The sequence below is a fragment of the Salmo salar genome, chromosome ssa21 (assembly GCF_905237065.1).
Source record: "Salmo salar chromosome ssa21, Ssal_v3.1, whole genome shotgun sequence".
In the NCBI taxonomy this organism is placed as follows: domain Eukaryota; kingdom Metazoa; phylum Chordata; class Actinopteri; order Salmoniformes; family Salmonidae; genus Salmo; species Salmo salar.
The window spans coordinates 49,067,762-49,088,606 of record NC_059462.1 but is presented as its reverse complement, the minus strand read 5'-3'; positions in this window follow the sequence as shown (position 1 = coordinate 49,088,606).

Sequence of the window (20,845 nt, the reverse complement as noted above, 5' to 3'; positions counted from 1 at the left end):
ATATCGGACTGCTTTTTCTCTACCACATCTCCGGATTCCTACCACAAGCTCTGAACCTTTACACCGGATCATCGCAGCTAGCTAGCTGCTATCCGAGAAACTACTCCTGGCTAACGTCTCTGTCCCGAAGCAAGCATCAGATAGCCTGGAGCTAGCCTGGAGCTAGCCCCATCTCCCGGCTAGTCGAAGAGGTCCATCAGCCAGTTCTTGGGCTACAATACCTCATTTGCCAATTGGCCGGGACAATTTACTGTCGACACGGAGCCCCACCAATCCATCACGACTGGTCTGCTGATGTAACCGTCCGAGGTGGTTTCAACAGGCTCTTCCGTTGCGATGTCCCCGGATGCCCGTCTGCTAGCCCCAGCCCGCTAGCTGTCTGAATCGCTGTATCTCTAGCTCGCCTAGCATAGTAGCACTACTGAATTGGCTCCCTGACTCATCTATTGCTACTCACTGGACGCTATGATCACTCGGCTACACATGCCTCTCCCTAATGCCAATATGCCTTGTCTATTGCTGTTTTGGTTAGTGATTATTGTCTTATTTCCTTGTCGAGCATCCAGCCCTTCCCAATATGCCTAAACTAGCCATTTTGTTCCACCCCCCACACATGCGGTGACCTCAACTGGCTTAACTGGCGCCTCTACCTCTCTCATCGTCACTCAATGCCTAGGTTTACCTCCACTGTACTCACATCCTACCATACCCTTGTCTGTACATTATGCACAGAAATCTGCTCCTTTAACTCTCTGTTCTGAACGCACTACATGACCAGTTCTTATAGCCTTTAGCCGTACCCTTATCCTACTCCTCTTCTGTTCCTCTAGTGATGTAGAGGTTAACCCAGGCCCTGCAGCCCCCTGCACCACTCCCATTCCCTTGGCACTCTCATTTGTTGACTTCTGTAACCGTAAAAGCCTTGGTTTCATTCATGTTAACATTAGAAGCCTCCTCCCTAAATTTGTTTTTTCACTGCTTTAGCACACCCCGCCAACCCGGATGTCCTAGCCGTGTCTGAATCCTGGCTCAGGAAGGCCAACAAAAATCCTGAAATTTCTATCCCTAAATATAACATTTTCCGACAAGATAGAACTGCCAAAGGGGGCGGAGTTGCAATCTACTGAATAGATGCAGAGCCTGCAGAGTTCTGTCAAACTATCCAGGTCTGTGCCAAAACAATTCGAGCTTCTACTTTTAAAGATTTTTCCAGAAATAAGTCTCTCACCGTTGCCGCATGTTATAGACTCCCTTCAGCCCCCAGCTGGGCCTTAGACACCTTATGTGAATTGATTGCCCCCGATCTATCTTCAGAGTTCGTACTGTAGCTCTTCATCCCAGCTACCCACTGCACTGATGCTACGAAACACTGTCACCACCGATAAATCTACGATAATCGATCATTTCAATAAGCATTTCTCTAAGGCTGGCCATGCTTTCCACCTGGCTACCCCTACCTCGGCCAACATCTCAGCACCCCCTGCAGCAACTTTCCCAAGCCCCCCCCCCCACTTCTCCTTCACCCAAAACCAGACAGCGGATGTTCTGAAAGAGCTGCAAAATCTGGATCCCTACAAATCAGCTGGGCAAGACAATCTGGACTAGACAATCTGGACTCTCTCTTTATAAAATTATCCGCCGAAATTGTTGCAACCCCTATTACTAGCCTGTTCAACCTCTCTTTCCTATCGTCTGAGATCCCCAAAGATTGGAAAGCTGCTGCGGTCATCCCCTCTTCAAAGGGGGAGACACTCTAGACCCAAACTGTTATAGACCTATATCCATCCTGCCCTGCCTTTCTAAAATCTTCGAAAGCAAAGTTAACAAACAGATCACCGACCATTTCGAATCCCACCGTACCTTCTCCGCTATTGAATCTGGTTTCAGATCTGGTCATGGGTGCACCTCAGCAACGCTCAAGGTCCTAAACAATATCATAACCGCCATCGATAAAAGACAATACTGTGCAGTCGTATTCATCGACCTGGCCAAGTCTTTCGACACTGTCAATCACCACATTCTTATCGGCAGACTCAATAGCCTTGGCTTCTCAAATTACTTACTCGCCTGGTTCACCAACTACTTCTCAGATAGAGTTCAGTGTGTCAAATCGAAGGGCCTGTTGTCCGGACCTCTGGCAGTCTCTATGGGGGTGCAACAGGGTTCAATTCTCGGGCCGACTCTTTTTTATGTTTACATCAATGATATCACTCTTGCTGGTGATTCTCTGATCCACCTCTACGCAGACGACACCATTCTGTATACATCTGGCCCTTTTTTGGACACTGTGCTAAAAAACCTGCAAACGAGGTTCAATGCCATACAACACTCCTTCCGTGGCCTCCAACTGCTTTTAAATGCTAGTAAAACTAAGTGCATGCTCTTCAATCAATTGCTGCCCGCACCCTCCCACCCGACTAGCATCACTACTCTGGACGGTTCTGACTTAGGACATGTGGACAACTACAAGTACCTAGACGTCTGGTTAGACTGTAAACTCTCCCCTCTAGACCTAGCATTTCTGTTTTGTCCGAGTTTAAGAGTAAAACATTTGCCGCCATCCACTTCCTTATGACTGAAACACAGGCTTCCAGGGAGGGCAATTTTGGGGCTTCATTTTCATCGAAATGTACAGCTGTGTATCGTCCACATAGCAGTGAAAGTTAACATTATGTTTCCGAATGACATCACCAAGAGGTAAAATATATAGTGAAAACAATAGTGGTCCTTAAACAGAACACCAAAACTTACAGTTGATTTGTCAGAGGACAAACCATCAACAGAGACAAACATATCTTTCCGACAGATAAGATCTAAACCAGGCCAGAACTTGTCTATGTAGACCAATTTGGGTTTCCAATCTCTCCAAAAGAATGTGGTGAGCTAGGGTGTCAAAAGCAGCACTAAGCTCTAGGAGCACGAGGACAGATGCTATGATGTGGTCTAAAACCAGACTGAAGCGTTTCGTATACATTGTTTGTCTTCAGGAAGGCAGTGAGTATGTGCGGAAAAGCTTTTTCAAAAAGTTTTGAGAGGAATGGGAGATTCAATATAGGCCGATAGTCTTATATTTTCTGGGTCAAGGTTTGACTTTTTCAAGAGAGGCTTTATTACTGCCACTTTTAGTGAGTTTGGATACACATCCGATGGATAGGGAGCCGGTTATTATGTTCAACATAGGAGGCCCAAGCACAGGAAGCAGCTCTTTCAGTAGTTTAGTGGGAATAGTGTCCTGAATGTGTCAAGAGATATAGGATTAAATAACTTGAGTGTCTCCCATGATCCTAGGTCCTGGCAGTGTTGTGCAGACTCTACCTCTCTCAATGTATACCAAAGTAACAAATATTTAACAATGTTTCAATGTTTTGTGTTACAACAGTTCTGAAAGACACGGACATACAATTTTTAGGGAATTATTCATATAATGTGTTACATAATGTGCATCTTTATGTAATAGATCCCCTCTCTCTCTCTCTCTCTCTCTCTCTCTCTCTCTCTCTCTCAGGCTTTGAAAAAGACAAATGACATGACATTTACTCCTGAGTGTTGAACTTTTGCCCACTCTAAGCCACCCTGGTCATTATCTGACCCTGCTGGTCATCTACGAACGTTGGAACATCTTGAATAACAATAAAGAGCACATTATCTCTTAAATGTGCACTCAGCACAGCCCTTGGAGCATGGTTCCTCTCTAGTTTTAATCCTAGGTTTATGACTTCTAGGGAGTGTTTCCTCGATGCTGTGCTTCGGCATATGCATTGATTGGTCTTAGGTTTTTAGACTGGGTATCTGTAAAACTCTTTGTGACAACTGCTGATGCAGGAATATCTACAGGGGGTCAAAATTGTTGTTCAAATGTTGCATATAAAAATGTTAGTACCTAGGCATTGCGCAATATGTTAGAATGTCTAATAAACAACTATATTGTATACATTAGCAATATTGTTTTGTCAAAAAATGATTAAAGTGTGTGTACCTAGTATGGTGTATAAACGTTAAGTTGTCTTAAAAAACAGCATGTTAATGAGTTAGTACCTCTTAAGGATTGGACCCTTTTTTTCATTTTTTTGCCTAAAATGACATACCCAAATCTAACTGCCTATAGCTCAGGGCCTGAAGCAAGGATATGCATATTCTTGATACCATTTGAGTGGAGAACAGGAGGGCTAACCTGTTGGGGCTAGGGGGCAGTATTTTCACGGCCGGATGAAAAACGTACCCAAATTAAACAGGTTACTACTCTTGCCCAGAAAATAGAATATGCATATTATTAGTATATTTGGATGGAAAACACTCTGAAGTTTCTAAAACTGTTTGAATGGTGTCTGTGAGTATAACAGAACTCATATGGCAGGCAAAAATCTGAGAAGAATTGAATCAGGAAGTGGGAGAAATTAGAAATGCAGTTTTCTTTTGAATCCCTTGAAAAACTACAGTGACAGGATTTACATTGCACCTCCTAACTCTTCCATTGGCTGTCAACAATCTTTAGGAACTGGTTTCATCCGTCACCTGTTACCGGGCAGAAAATTATGGCTCAGTCAATCACTGGCCAGTCTGAGGACAAGTGTCTTATGACGCGCGTGCACATGACTTCGTTGTTTTTTATTTTTCTTCTGGGATGAATACCTATTGCCCGGTTGTAAAATTATCGCAATTTTACGTTAAAAAATACCCTAAAGGATTGATTGTAAACATCGTTTGGCGTGTTTCTACAAACGGTAATGGAACTTTTGACCATTTCGTCTATGGATTTGCATCCACGCCTCATGGCATTGTAAAGTGTTCTGGATGGGTCAACAAAACAGACATATTTGGACATAAATTATGGACTTTGCAGAACAAATGAACATTTCTTGTGGAAGTGGGTGCCCTTCCGAGTGCATTCCGCCGAAGATCAGCAAAGGTAAGAAAATATTTCGAACATATTTTTAGAGATTTGTCGACGCCGTGGTTGTAGGCTAACTGTATAGCTTCGCATTGAAGGCTAAGTTCTGTACTCAGAATATTGAACAATGTGCTTTTTCTGTAAAGTTATTTTGAAATCTGACAAAGTGGTTGCATAAAGGAGTAGATTATCTCTAATTCTTTAAATAATTGTTATAAATTTTGTCAACGTTTATGAGTTCTTCTGTAAATGTATGTGCCTATTCACCGGGGTTATGGGGAGAAAACATTTTCTGAACGTCACACGCCAATGTAAATATTGGGTTTTTGGATATAAATATAAACTTGATCGAACAAAAAATGCATGTATTGTCTAACATGATGTCCTAGGAGTGTTATCTGATGAAGATTGTCAAAGGTTAGTGCTTAATTTTAGCTGTATATCTGGTTTTGTGACGGCTATCCGTGCTTGGAAAATTGATTTTTTTTTTGCTAATGTGATATCCTAAAATAATCTAATGTTTTGCTTTCACCGTAAAGCCTTTTTGAAATCGGACACTGTGGTTCGATTAACGAGAAGTTTATCTTTAAAATGGTGTATAATATTTGTATGTTTGAGAAATTTGATTATGAGATTTTTGTTGTTTTGAATTTGGCGCCCTGCTATTTCACTGGCTGTTGGCGAGTGGGACGCTAGCGTCGCACATACCCCAGAGAGGATAATGTCGCTTTATATGAAACATTTGATCTCAAATCCCTTTTTTTGTTTTACTGCAGAGTGAAACAAAGAGGACAGGGATTGCTTTCAGTTTGTGCAGTGGCCAGAAGATGTCAGTATAATTCAAAACCTGTGACAGGAATAACTTGATTTACATTAAGTGTACGAAACATTTCTATGACAGATGGACAAGGCGAATCCAGGTAAAAGCCATGATCCCTTATTGATATCACTTGTTAAATCCACTTCAATCAGTGAAGATGAAGGAGAGGAGACATGTTAAATAAGGATTTTTAATCATTGAGACAATTGAGACATGGATTGTGTATGTGTACTATTCAGTGGGCGAATAGGCAAGCCAAAATATTTAAGTGCCTTTGAATGGGGTATGGTAGTAGGTGCTAGGCGCACCGGTTTGAGTGTGTCAAGAACTGCAACGCTGCTGGGTGTTTCACGATCAACAGTTTCCCGTGTTTATCAAGAATGGTCCACCACCCAATGGCAATGTTTAGGTATAATGCTGGGAACAACTTGTGGATTTGACAGCTCTAATGCAGTTCCACCTCCGACACCGTCAAAACATCAGCAATGTTTTGTGGATATGGGCCCAATTTTGAAACATAGGTCTACAGTATTGCAATATATGATTGTCTCACCTGAGCTTCAAAACCAAAAGGTTACGTCCTGATTGCTCGACCAATGACTAGTCATCAGCATCAGCGCACAAAGGCAGACATGCATATCCAGATTAGTATCCACAAAGCATCTTAGAAAAGGTCCTAGGAATCCTGTTTGGCATATTTGTTAACAATTTGACGCATGAAGTCAACACAGAGAATCACGTTGTTAAAAAAAATCTGCCTAAATTGGGCATGCCTATAAAATGGGAAATTAAAGGCATCTAGGGCTTATGTTCACTTTGATTGTGTTCTAAGAAAAGTATAGATCTTTCAAACGTTGATTGCAACGTTGTATGCAACATTATCTGCAGGTGACTTGATACCTACTGTGCCAAAGCGATTTAGAGTTAAACAAGGGTAACGAGTGTCTTGACATAACGGTAATATTGTGAAAATTCCGCTTTTAAAAACCATCAGAATTAGTTTAAAAAAGGTTATGCATGCACATTAGGCAATAATTACGAGTAGGCAAAGCGATTGTGTTAGGCGGAAATTATATCAAAGTTTTACCATTGTAACATTTAATGCACCTGTCTGAAGCCTGCTATGAAGTTCAAAGCTGGCGATGCCTCATCGCGACAATGTCAATGAGCTTCATCACTATCTTTCCTTTGCAGTACCTCAAATTGTCATGATTACCATCTGAGATAAACTTTTATGAGTTGATTTTAATCATTGTCTAAGAAGTGTCTTAACATCCTAAAACCTACTCTGAGCTGGGAGTTTTTTTGTCTTAAAACTGTTTTTTAAACCTAGGAGATTTTCTGAGATGATTTGTGGATAAAGGCCGTTGTACTCCAGAGAAGTGACATGATATCCATCGTAGATATTGGCTGCTAACATTATTGTTTTTCATCAAAAAATGAATGTGTAAAACTTATTTTTGTATCCTGCATTTTGAAAATGCATAGCTGTTTATGGCTATAGGCTTAATAACATTTTCTCAGCGATTGTCTGCACGTGTGCTCGCATGCATGGGGTTCTCGAGGTTTGAACCACTCCATTTTGGGGTCACGGGGCTAAAGGTTTGCTCTAACTAACCACCATATACTAAAATATCCACACAAGCCACTAGCCAGCCAGCCAAATATCGTGAGTTAAAAAATTATGAATATTACGCTATATTATGAAGTGATTATTTAAGAGCATAGAAGATAAATCACAATCAGTAAAAACATTTTTTAGCTAGCCAATTTGCAGATTTACATTAGGCATCTCCTCAATGATCAACTGATAGCCTACCCTCTTTTCCCATGTCAATGGGAAAAGTGGTCCCGTGTGACTCAGTTGGTAGAGCATGGTGTTTGCAACACCAGGGTTGTGGGTTCGATTCCCACGGGGGACCAGTGCGGAGAATGAAATGTATGCATTCATTACTGTAAGTTTCTCTGGATAAGAGTGTCTACTAAAATGTAAAAATGTAAAATCATGTCTTCAGGAGGCACTGTAACTAGCTTGCTTACCATTTGTGATGAGAAATACATGTAAAAAAGTTTGCTACAGATGCAGTTAGTATGTTCTAGTATTTCTTTTATTTTGATCACCTGCCCCCTGAAAAGCCCGTTAGCAGCATAGGGTTCACAGATGAAAGAACTGTCTCCTTCCTCTATGCAAGACATACAGTGCAGTGCTCCAGTTTCCCTGCATGTCTGCATTCCTAGTTTCTTATTCAGGAGATCTCTGCTCTACTCTGCTCTGGGCTTTGACCAGTGCCTCCGCTCTGCCTACTCCTGCGTGTAGATGGGGATGGGGACAGGGATAAAAGATACAGACGCCTGGTGGTATCTGGGGTGGAGGGATGGAGCTGGGCTTGTTTCATGCCTTTGCTGTTTGGCATCCGCCCACCTTCTCCCTGGATCTACTGGCAATAAGAGAAGTCTCCTACGCCTTGTGTTCTGTGGGACTGAGATGTGGAAATCACACTCTGCCTTGGCAGCATCAGAACAGAACCTCTCTCGAGGCTTAGAGAGAGCATGAAAAATTGTGTGTGTGTGTGTGAGAGAGAGAGAGAGAGAGAGAGAGAGAGATGGACCAGGCATGTAATAATTTATGCCTTTAGCAGTTTGATCAAGTATCTTACCTTGCCTCCTGCTATCCCTGGCATCAGAGAGAGAGAGAGAGAGAGAGAGAGAGAGAGATGGACCAGGCATGTAATAATTTATGCCTTTAGCAGTTTGATCAAGTATCTTACCTTGTCTCCTGCTTTCCCTGGCATCAGACAGGTCCAGTGAGAGGCTCTGTAGTCCAGTCTATTGAAAGATTGTAATTGTTGAGTTGTTTCCCTCTGTTAATCCAACCCTTCACTAAACCTACAGGGCAGAGGTCCCTTAGTGTTGACATATTCACAAGGGTGTTGGAACAGTCAAAGAGTGACTCAGATGTAGCGATCTGACATGCATTTTAATATCAAATCAAATCAAATTTTATAAGTCACATGTGCCGAATACAACAGTGAAATGCTTACATTCAAGCCCTTAACCAACAATGCAGTTAAAAAAAATGAATAAGAATAAGAAATAAAAGGAACAATTAATTAAAGAGCAGCAGTAAAATAACAATAGAGAGACCATATACTGGGGTACCGGTACCGAGTCAATGTGCGGGGGCACCGGTTAGTCGAGGTAATTGAGGTAGTATGTACATGTAGGTAGAGTTATTAAAGTGACTATGCATAGATAATAACAGAGAGTAGCAGTGGCGTAAATGAGGGGGTGTGGGGGGGGGGGGAGTGCAAAGCAAATAGTCTGGGTAGCCATTTGATTAGATGTTCAGGAGTCTTATGGTTTGGGGGTAGAAGCCTCTTGGACCTAGACTTTTTGATCCGGTAACGCTTGCCGTGCAGTAGCAGAGAGAACAGTCTACGACTAGGGTGACTGTTACAGTACAAGATTGAAGTAGCACAACACTGTGTATGTCCTCTATAGTAAACTATTGCATAAACATCTCACTCAATAGGCTTCTATTCTTCACAACACAGAGAGGACAGTAAATAATTTCAATGAGGCGGTGACAATCATTCATTTGTACACCAGACAGCCAACAGCAGAACAGGAACTCATGCTCGCAACCAGAGAATGTATTGCTGTAACAAAGAACTGGAGACAGATTCCTTGGAAGGACATAATGTGAGGTAGTCAGTATAATAAGCCTTGCTTCCCTGCAACATGTGTATGCCCTGCTATTAGTGAATGAGGCTTGCTAGCTCTTTCGTTTTTAGAGGAGCACTGATATATCTGTAGACCCACAGGAAGCTGCATTGTTTGTTCAGATGCTACTGTGAAGAGAGGCTGCATCACAGTGGATGGGAGACCAAACAGAAAATCACACACTGTACACTGTATATACACTGTATATCCGCTATTATAAATGCCCCAATTATGTATTGAAATTGGATTTGTTGGTTACAGTGCATTCAGAAAGTACGGTCCCATGTGGCTCAGTTGGTAGAGCATGGTGTTTGCAACGCCAGGGTTGTGGGTTCGATTCACACAGGGGACCAGTACGGAGAAAAAAAAAATGTATGAAATGTATGCATTCACTACTCTAAGTTGCTCTGGATAAGAGCGTCTGCTAAAATGTAAGTGTATCCAGACCCCTTGACTTTTCCCCACATTTTGTTACGTTACAGCCTTATTCTGAAATGGTTTAAATCTGTTTTTTTTTCTTCTCATCAGTCTACACACAATACCATATAATGACAAAGCAAATAACAGACATTTTGAAATTTTTGCAAATGTATTAAAAATAAAAAACGGAAATATCACATTTACATAGGTATTCAGACCCTTTATTCAGTACTTTGTCAAAGCTCCTTGGCAGCGATTACAGCATTGAGTCTTCTTGGGTATGATGCTACAAGCTTGCCACACCTGTATTTGGGGAGTTTCTCCCATTTTTCTCTGCAGATCCTCTTCTTTGCTATTTTCTGGTCTCTCCAGAGATGTTCGATCGGGTTCAAGTCCTGGCTCTGGCTGGGCCACTCAAGGACATTCAGAGACCTATCCCGAAGCCACACCTGCGTTGTCTTGGCTGTGTGCTTAGGGTTGTTGTCCTGTTGGAAGGTGAACATTTGCCCCAGTCTGAGGTCCTGAGCGCTCTGGAGCAGGTTTTCATCAAGGATCTCTCTGTACTTTGCTTTGTTCATCTTTCCCTCGATCCTGACTAATCTCCCAGTCCCTGCCACAGAAAAACATCACCACCATGCTTCACCGTAGGGATGGTACCAAGTTTCTTCAGGAGGTGACGCTTGGCATTCAGGCCAAAGAATTCAATCTTGGTTTCATCAGACCAGAGAATCTTGTTTCTCATGGTCTGAGTCCTTTAGGTGCCTTTTGGCAAACTGCAAGCGGGCTGTCATGTGCCTTTTACTGAGGAGTGGCTTCCGTCTGGCCACTCTACCATAAAGGCCTGATTGGTGGAGTGCTGCAGAGATGGTTGTCCTTCTGGAAGGTTCTTCCATCTCCACAGAGGAACTCTGGAGCTCTGTCAGAGTGACCATCGTGTTTTGGTCACCTCTCTGACCAAGGCCTTCTCCCCCGATTGCTTGGTGTCTTGATAGTTCCAAACTTCTTCCATTTCAGAATGCTTGAGGCCATTGTGTTTTTGGGGACCTTCAATGCTGTAGAAATGTTGTGCTACCCTTCTCCAGATATGTGCCTCAACACAATCCTGTTTCGAAGCTCTACGGACAATTCCTTCGATCTCATGGCTAGGTTTTTGCTCTGACATGCACTATCAACTGTGGGACGTTATATAGACATGTGTGTGCCTTTCCAAATCATGTCCAATCAATTGAATTAACCACAGATGGACTCCATTCAAGTTGTAGAAACATCTCAATGATGATTAATGGAAACAGGGTACACCTCAGCTCAATTTCGAGTCTCACAACAAAGGGTCTGAATACTTACTTACTTATAAGCTTGTATTGTATGAAACAAAAACTAAATATATATAACCCAAATTTTGCCGCAAACGAGAGCGGTAGAAGCTGTCTGTGCATCAGAAGTCACAGCAATGATGCACAACAGGCAGACAAGCACAAGGGGTGGTAGGTGTGTGGCTGGAGAAGGAAACTCTAAGACCGCAGCCGTGCCTCAGCTGTGTGCTATGACTTATCCTCACTGAAATTTGTTGGCAACACTGTTTGTCTATCCTTGCTAGTAGTAGCAGAGAGGAAGAGGCAAAGAGAGAGGGTCCACTCCCGTCAAAATCTGTCCATATGAGAATACAGTGATAAGCAGACCACCTGCCTTCTTTCTTTTGGGACACCGACTTGTTAAGGCGGAGACAAGACCATCTCTTCACTATATACAATATCTCCGTAGTAGATAGCTGGCTTTAGCATGGCTAGAAACATAGCAAGTTAGCTAGCCTTTTTAGCTTCCCACATCTCCATGTGAAATAATCAGCTTTATAGTTAAATATAATATGCTATTCTTATAATTGCCGGTGTAACCTACAACATTATCCCAAGTTGATATGCTGCTTAATATCAGCTAAAAATAGAATGTCATCATATCAAGGAGAAAAAGCACATGGCTACCAAGTTTCAAAATAGCCTCGTAGTTATTACTTCTCAACAAAATGCTGTTTGGTTTATTGTTTAAACAGTTGCTGAGATTATATTTGGTCATCAATGCAAAATTGTTGGCAGGTAGCCTAGCGGTTAAGAGCATTGGGCTAATAACCGAAGGGTCACTGGTTCAAATCATTGAGCTGAGTCGATGCGGGGAATATGTTGATGTGCCCTTGAGCAAGGCACTTAACCCTAATTGTTCCTGTAAGTTGCTCTGCTAAATTACAAAAAATGTAACAAAATCTAGATCAGATAAAAGAACCAAGCAACAGCTTCATTGCCTACACAACACTGCCCCCATGGCAGCATAATGAACTCTACGTAGAGTCACAGATGTAGAGCTGAGCAAAAATCTATAGGCAGGACCATGTTCTACAACGACATCTCTCCATCCACATTAGCATCTCCTGTCATGTCACAATGTTCCTCCACCTTTTAATACCAAGTTATTAGAGCTGGAAATACTACTTTTAAATCCCCCTAGCCTCCTGCTATTACAGTCTGAATCTTTGACTCTCTAATTTTTAATTTTGCTAGACAGTCAAGTTCACTGCAAAATATTAGTTCCATTTCATTTGAAATTTACTGGTTGTTTGTATTCTATTACCAGAGCTGTCCTTAATAAAATCAGGGAACAATTATGCTAGACAATGGAAGGTCAAACTGTCAGTCAAACAAGTAGCCAATTACTACAGTTCTACTTGACTTTGACGTGCTACTAAAATATGCATTTGTTTCCCCATCTGATTACTTAAACACAATTACTTACATAGATCAGTAGAGTTCTGTGCATTCATTTAATATCTCCCTTTCTACTGTATTCATCCGGCAGCATCTGGCCACATCTGGTAGCATTTGGCAACATCTGGCAATGCACTTAAGGAGAGGAGAAGGAAAGATGGGAGGATATTTGTTACAGCTGATCAAGCAGAGAGGGAGGGGAGGTACAGTATTTGTGGATAGAGGCCATTAAAAGGAGGCAGGAATGGGGAGTGTGGAGACTCTCTCCCCAGAGTGGTTCATCACAGGCCACCTGCAGATCCCTCTACCTCAGCACCGGACCAGGATGGCAGTGTGAGCAGCACCTAACATGCTCCATTAAGAAAGCTCAAACACGAGAGGTGCTGCCAAAAACTAACCCTAACCCTGCCAAAAACAAACCCTAATCCTGCCAAGAAATAACCCTAACCCTGCAAAAAAACTGACACTAATCCTGACAAAAACGAACACTAACGCTGCCAAAATCTAACCCTAACTGTCACGCCTGCTCCCACTCTCCCCCCAGGCGCTCGAGGGCGCCAGGCTGCCCTGCATTATGCATTCCTGCCACCTTCATTACGCACACCTGCTTCCCTCATCAAGTGCATCAGCGATTCATTGCACTCACCTGGACTCAATCACCTTTGTTTTTCCTTCCCTATATCTGTCTGTTCCCCAGCTCTGTTCCCCGCTTCAGCATTAATTGTCGTATGTCTTTGTATTACCCGGTTCTGGCGCTGGTCCTGTCCTGTTCCATGTCTGTGTAAATTAAATGTTCACTCTCATTACCTGCTTCTCATCTCCAGCGTCGGTTCTTAGACTAACCCTGCCAAAAACTAACCCTAACCCTTACCCTGCCAAAAATGAACACTAACCCTGATGAAAACTCACCATAACCCTGCCAGAAACTAACCCTAACTTTAACCCTGACAAAAACTAACCCTAACCCTGCCAAAAACTAACCCTAACCTTAACCCTGACAAAAACTAACCCTAACCCTGCCAAAAACTAACCCTAACCTTAACCCTGACAAAAACTAACCATAACCCTGCCAGAAACTAACCCTAACCTTAACCCTGACAAAAACTAACCCTAACCTTAACCCTGACAAAAACGAACCCTAACCCTGCCAAAAACTAACCCTAACCTTAACCCTGACAAAAACTAACCATAACCCTGCCAGAAACTAACCCTAACCTTAACCCTGACAAAAACTAACCCTAACCTTAACCCTGACAAAAACTAACCATAACCCTGCCAGAAACTAACCCTAACCTTAACCCTGACAAAAACTAACCATAACCCTGCCAAAAACTAACCCTAACCTTAACCCTGACAAAAACTAACCATAACCCTGCCAGAAACTAACCCTAACCTTAACCCTGACAAAAACTAACCCTAACCTTAACCCTGACAAAAACTAACCATAACCCTGCCAAAAACTAACCCTAACCTTAACCCTGACAAAAACTAACCATAACCCTGCCAGAAACTAACCCTAACTTTAACCCTGACAAAAACTAACCATAACCCTGCCAGAAACTAACCCTAACCTTAACCCTGACAAAAACTAACCATAACCCTGCCAGAAACTAACCCTAACCTTATTAACCCTGACAAAAACTAACCATAACCCTGCCAGAAACTAACCCTAACCTTATTAACCCTGACAAAAACTAACCATAACCCTGCCAGAAACTAACCCTAACCTTATTAACCCTGACAAAAACTAACCATAACCCTGCCAGAAACTAACCCTAACCTTAACCCTGACAAAAACTAACCATAACCCTGACAAAAACTAACCCTAACCTTAACCCTGCCAAAAACTAACCATAACCCTGCCAGAAACTAACCCTAACCTTAACTCTGCCAAAAACTAACAATAACCCTGCCAAAAACTTACCCTAACCTTAACCCTGACAAAAACTAACCATAACCCTGCCAGAAACTAACCCTAACCTTATTAACCCTGACAAAAACTAAGCCTAACCTTAACCCTGACAAAAACTAACCATAACCCTGCCAGAAACTAACCCTAACTTTAACCCTGACAAAAACTAACCATAACCCTGCCAGAAACTAACCCTAACCTTAACCCTGACAAAAACTAACCATAACCCTGCCAGAAACTAACCCTAACCTTAACCCTGCCAGAAACTAACCCTAACCTTAACCCTGACAAAAACTAACCATAACCCTGCCAGAAACTAACCCTAACCTTAACCCTGACAAAAACTAACCCTAACCTTAACCCTGACAAAAACTAACCATAACCCTGCCAGAAACCGTCTGCTCCTCCCAGTGCTGCTGAGTCGTTAACACCAGAGAGATGGATAACATTCACATACTATTATTTTACTCTGTCTAGGTGACAGAGTTTTGGAGAGTTATTTATGGGGGTGTGGGAGAAAAGGAATGTTTGACTGTAGGCTACCAACTTGCCCTTTACATGGCTTGTCACATGGCTAGTTTACTAAAACCTGTTATTTAAACCTGTTACTCAAACCTGTTACTTACTTTTGGGCTCCCGAGTGGCGCAGCGGTCTAAGGCACTTCATCTCAGTGCTTGAGGCGTCACTACAGACAACCCGGTTGGATTCCAGGTTGTATCTCATCCGGCCATAATTGGGAGGTCCATAGGGTGGCGCACAATTGGCCCAGCATCGTCCGGGTTTGGCTGATGTAGGCTGTCATTGTAAATAAGAATTTGTTCTTAACTGACTTGCCTAGTTAAATAAAATAAAAATACATATAATTAAAAACATGTTATTCAAATCTGTTACTCAAACATGTTACTAAAACCTGTTACTCAAATACAGTATGTCCACCTTAACCTGTTAATACATCAGAGGGAAAAATATTCCTCCTAGTTAGGGGCATAATTTACGATGCCCCTTGCTCGGGACAACATAATACCTACCCTGCATCTTCCTCATTCTCTCTCTTGCAGGCTGTCTCTTTTTCAGACAGAAATGGCCCATACAATGTTACACTGGTGTGAAAGTTGTGTTGTGCTCTACAATGACATGTCTATTCAATTGTATTCTATTCTAATGTTTGGTTGAATGGGCTGTTGCTCAGGGGACTGTAGGCTTGGCTCTTTACTAGCTCTTTGTTTTCATACATGAATTATGCATCATATTTCATGTTCTCTCAAGCATGATACATTTACAGTAACTCAGAGGAAACATAGGTAGATGATGAGTAACCAGTCTGAGACCATTGGGCACTAGCAATCTCCCCAAATCAATCTTCATGAACGCTCTCAATTAATCTACAAATAGGCTTACCAGACTCTTAGCAAATGCTCCGAAGAGATGCTGTTATGGATGTTTTCAAGCTTGAAAGCTAGATGTCAGCCTTGAAAAAGGGAAAACATGGATTTAAATCTGTAAATAAGAAATGGCCAACCACATGCCAAGATCATCCCCCTACACAGTGCAAATTACACTGTGAGATTCACAACTCATGTGTTGCCATCTGGTTGCCATGACACACAATCATTAGGCCTCATGCCAGTCCTACCCAGGCCAGTGCTTTCTATCTCTCCCTCGTCTTCTTTCTATCTCATCTTCTTTCTATCTCTCCCTCATCTTCTTTCTATCTCTCCCTCATCTTCTTTGTATCTCTCCCTCGTCTTCTTTCTATCTCTCTCTCGTCTTCTTTCTATCTCTCCCTCGTCTTCTTTCTATCTCTCCCTCATCTTCTTTCTATCTCTCCCTCATCTTCTTTCTATCTCTCCCTCGTCTTCTTTCTATCTCATCTTCTTTCTATCTCTCCCTCATCTTCTTTCTATCTCTCCCTCGTCTTCTTTCTATCTCTCCCTCATCTTCTTTCTATCTCTCCCTCATCTTCTTTCTATCTCTCCCTCGTCTTCTTTCTATCTCTCCCTCGTCTTCTTTCTATCTCTCCCTCGTCTTCTTTCTATCTCTCCCTCGTCTTCTTTCTATCTCATCTTCTTTCTATCTCTCCCTCATCTTCTTTCTATCTCTCCCTCGTCTTCTTTCTCTCTCCCTCGTCTTCTTTCTATCTCTCCCTCGTCTTCTTTCTATCTCTCCCTCATCTTCTTTCTATCTCTCTCTCGTCTTCTTTCTATCTCTCCCTCGTCTTCTTTCTATCTCTCCCTCATCTTCTTTCTATCTCTCCCTCGTCTTCTTTCTATCTCTCCCTCGTCTTCTTTCTATCTCTCCCTCATCTTCTTTCTATCTCTCCCTCGTCTTCTTTCTATCTCTCCCTCATCTTCTTTCTATCTCTCCCTCGTCTTCTTTCTATCTCTCCCTCATCTTCTTTCTATCTCTCCCTCGTCTTCTTTCTATCTCATCTTCTTTCTATCTCTCCCTCATCTTCTTTCTATCTCTCCCTCGTCTTCTTTCTATCTCTCCCTCGTCTTCTTTCTATCTCTCCCTCGTCTTCTTTCTATCTCTCCCTCGTCTTCTTTCTCTCTCCCTCATCTTCTTTCTCTCTCCCTCATCTTCTTTCTCTCTCCCTCGTCTTCTTTCTATCTCTCCCTCGTCTTCTTTCTATCTCTCCCTCATCTTCTTTCTATCTCTCCCTCGTCTTCTTTCTATCTCTCCCTCATCTTCTTTCTATCTCTCCCTCGTCTTCTTTCTCTCTCCCTCATCTTCTTTCTCTCTCCCTCGTCTTCTTTCTATCTCTCCCTCGTCTTCTTTCTATCTCTCCCTCGTCTTCTTTCTCTCTCCCTCGTCTTCTTTCTATCTCTCCCTCGTCTTCTTTCTATCAGGAGGTGGGGGTGCTCTGACTGCAGTTGAGCTGAATGAATTCCACCTGATGTAGTGTCTTAGAAAAAAAGGTGCTATCTAGAACCAAAGCGTTTATTCAGCTGTCCCTATAGGAAAACCCAAATGTGTTTAATCCTCCTCATACACTTTTATAAAACAAGGCTTATAAAAAGGGTTCTTCGGTTGTCCCCATAGGAAAACCCTTTTTGGTTACCGTTAATTTTTTAAACCTTTATTTAACTAGGCAAGTCAGTTAAGAACAAATTCTTATTTCACAATGACAGCCTAGATACAGTGGGTTAACTGCCTTGTTCAACAACACATTTTAACCTTGTCAGCTCGGGGATTCAATCTAGCAACCTTTCGGTTACTGGCCCAACGCTCTAACCACTAGGCTACCTGCCACCCCATGTAAAACCCTTTCCACAGAGGGTTCTACATGGAACCCAAAATAGTTCTACTTGGAACCAAAAAGGGTTATCCTATGGGGACCACCAAAGAACCCGTTTGAAAGCCTTTTTCCTAGCAGTTTATGAGGAGTAAACATATCAACACATTCGAGCTGTGAACGCTGTCACATTGTCCAAGCATGTGTTTGGCCCTGCACTCTACAGATGTACCTAGTCCAGCAAAAACCCCTATAACTATTAGCTGTTCATTCCATGTTCGATTTCTGTATTACTTTATGATGCTGTTACCTGATCTGTGGTTTGTCTCTCTACATCTAACCCCATTACCGCCCATGATCCTGAATGTGAACCCGTTCAGCTACTGAGACTTTTATTCTCCACAAAATAAATGTTAGCCTTTATCTATGGGTTATGTGAAAGACAGGACCACATTGAGACTTTGTAATGCTCCACTGATCAATGTAAGGCTTATCCAATGATCAATGTAATGAAACCCTTTTTGTGTGGTCCATCCATTGGAATCTCTTTGATCTCCAGAGAGTCTCCAGAGAGTTTTCCCTGATCTCCTGATCCGGGCTCCATGAACTCCTTTACTTTCCAGTTCACAGTGTGGGGAACGTGTGTTTGTTAAAGGGGAAGAGAAAGAGAGCCTTCTCCGTAGTGTCACTAAAGTTCCCCCAGTGACAGAGTTAAAGGCAGGGAGGCAGAAGATGGTGTGACTCATGCAGCGCTCCTCTTCATCTTGACATTTGACATACTGATGGGGATCTCAGCTGGAACAAACATGCCACAGAGTGTCACAGCTGCTGGGAGCAGCGAGAGCAGAGTACGACTCCGGTCTGGAGCTGAATAGGTAACCATGAGTCAGCTCCTATTTAATTCATACACCTACACTCCACAGATCATGGCCGCTCTTTTCAAGCATTTTTTGCTGCCGCCTGTTCTCCATAGATGATGCTGAACTCTGATTGTGCTCGGATTTCTTTGAAAGTCTGTCTCCCAGTGACTCTGTGCTGAACACTGTGGGTGGGTTGGAGAAGTCAGACTGCAGTGTAGTGACCTGCTGGCGTTGGCTCTGAGAGGACTGCAGTGATACACCAGACCCACGGCCATATTCCTCATAGAAAAAAAAACACTGGAACATACAGTACTGTACAACTACAAGCAGGCTACTGCTAAAGTTGAAACAAACGCCTACACATTCTTTCTCAACTTGATCAGATAGATCAATACCCCCCCCCCCCCCAAATAAATATTCTCCATCTCTGTATGAGACATACTTTAGATACTAGATACATTATATGTATATATTATAACTGTCTGACTGGGACATTTAACTTCTTTGGGCTAGGTGGGACGCAAACCAGTGAAATATCAATGCGGCAAATTGAAAAACAACAAAATGTCATAATTCAACTTTCTCAAACATACAACTATTTTACACCATTTTAAAGATAAACTTCTCGTTAATCTAACCACAAAAAGGCTTTACAGCGAAAACAAAACATTAGATGTTAGGAGAGTACATAGACAAAAATAATCACACAGCCATTTTCTAAGCAAGGACATGTGTCAATAAAACCCAAAACACAGCTAAATGAAGCACTAACCTTTGACGATCTTCATCAGACGACACTCCTACGACATTATGTTACACAATACATGTATGTTTTGTTCGATAAAGTTCATATTTATATCCAAAAACAGCATTTTACATTGGCGCGTGATGTTCAGAAAATGTATTCCCACCAAAACGTCCAGTGAATGTGCACATCATTTTACAAAAATACTCATCATAAACGTTGACAAAATATATAACAATTATTTTATGAATTATAGATAGACTACCCCTGGATGCAACCGCTGTGTCAGATTTTAAAATAGCTTTACGGAGAAAGCACATTTTTCAATATTCTGAGTACACAGCTCAGCCATCACGGTGAGCTATTCAGACACTCGCCAAGTTCGGGGCAACCTAAACTCAGAATTAGTATTAGAAAATTATCTTACCTTTGCTGATCTTCGTCAGAATGCACTCCCAGGACTGCTACTTCCACAAGAGATGTTGTTTTTGTTCGAAATAATCCATATTTATGTACAAATACGTGCCACACGTACAGATCACTTATCCAAAGGCATAACGCGCGAGCGCGGAACAAGAGACGAAAAGTCAAAATGTTCCATTACCGTACTTAAAAGCATGTCAAACGCTGTTTAAAATCAATCTTTATGGTATTTTTTACGTAAAATTGAGATAATATTCCAACCGGACAATAGCATATTCATTCAAGAAGAAAAAGAAGGAGGGGCGCTCTCGCGGGACCGAGAATATCCAATCCCTTTGTTGCCAGGCAGACCACTCAGTAACTGCGCTCCTATTATCTGCCCAGTGACAGGAAAATGCTCAAACCACTTTCTGAAGGCTTTAGACAGCCAATGGAAGCCTTAGGAAGTGCAACGTCACCCCACAGACACTGTAGCTTCGATAGAGAATCAAAAGAAGAACTACAATTCTCAGACTTTCCACTTCCTGCTTGGAATTTTCTCAGATTTTTGCCTGCCATATGAGTTCTGTTATACTCACAGACACCATTCAAACAGTTTTAGAAACTTTAGGGTGTTTTCTATCCATATCTAATAAGTATATGCATATTCTAGTTACTGGGTAGGAGTAGTAACCAGATTAAATCGGGTACGTTTTTTATCCGGCGGTGTAAATACTGCCCCCTAGCCCTAAGAGGTTAAGACAATTGATGAATGGATGACTCATAGTGAAGACTGGGTTCGTGCAGATAACCAACAATTTACGACGTTTGGAATGAGACTTTGCGTGAGGTAAATACTAATACGTCATTAATCAGGAGACTCGTGGATCAGATATTATGATATCTGAAAGTTATATTAGGAAAATTATAACTTTGTAATCTGAATATTTTCCTTGGTGCCCCGACCTCCTAGTTAATTACAGTTACACGATTAATCAGTTTAATCGCGTAATAATAATTACAGAGAGTTATTTGATAAACATGTCTTCAGTTTAAGGATGCCAAAGACACGACAGCAGGTTGATG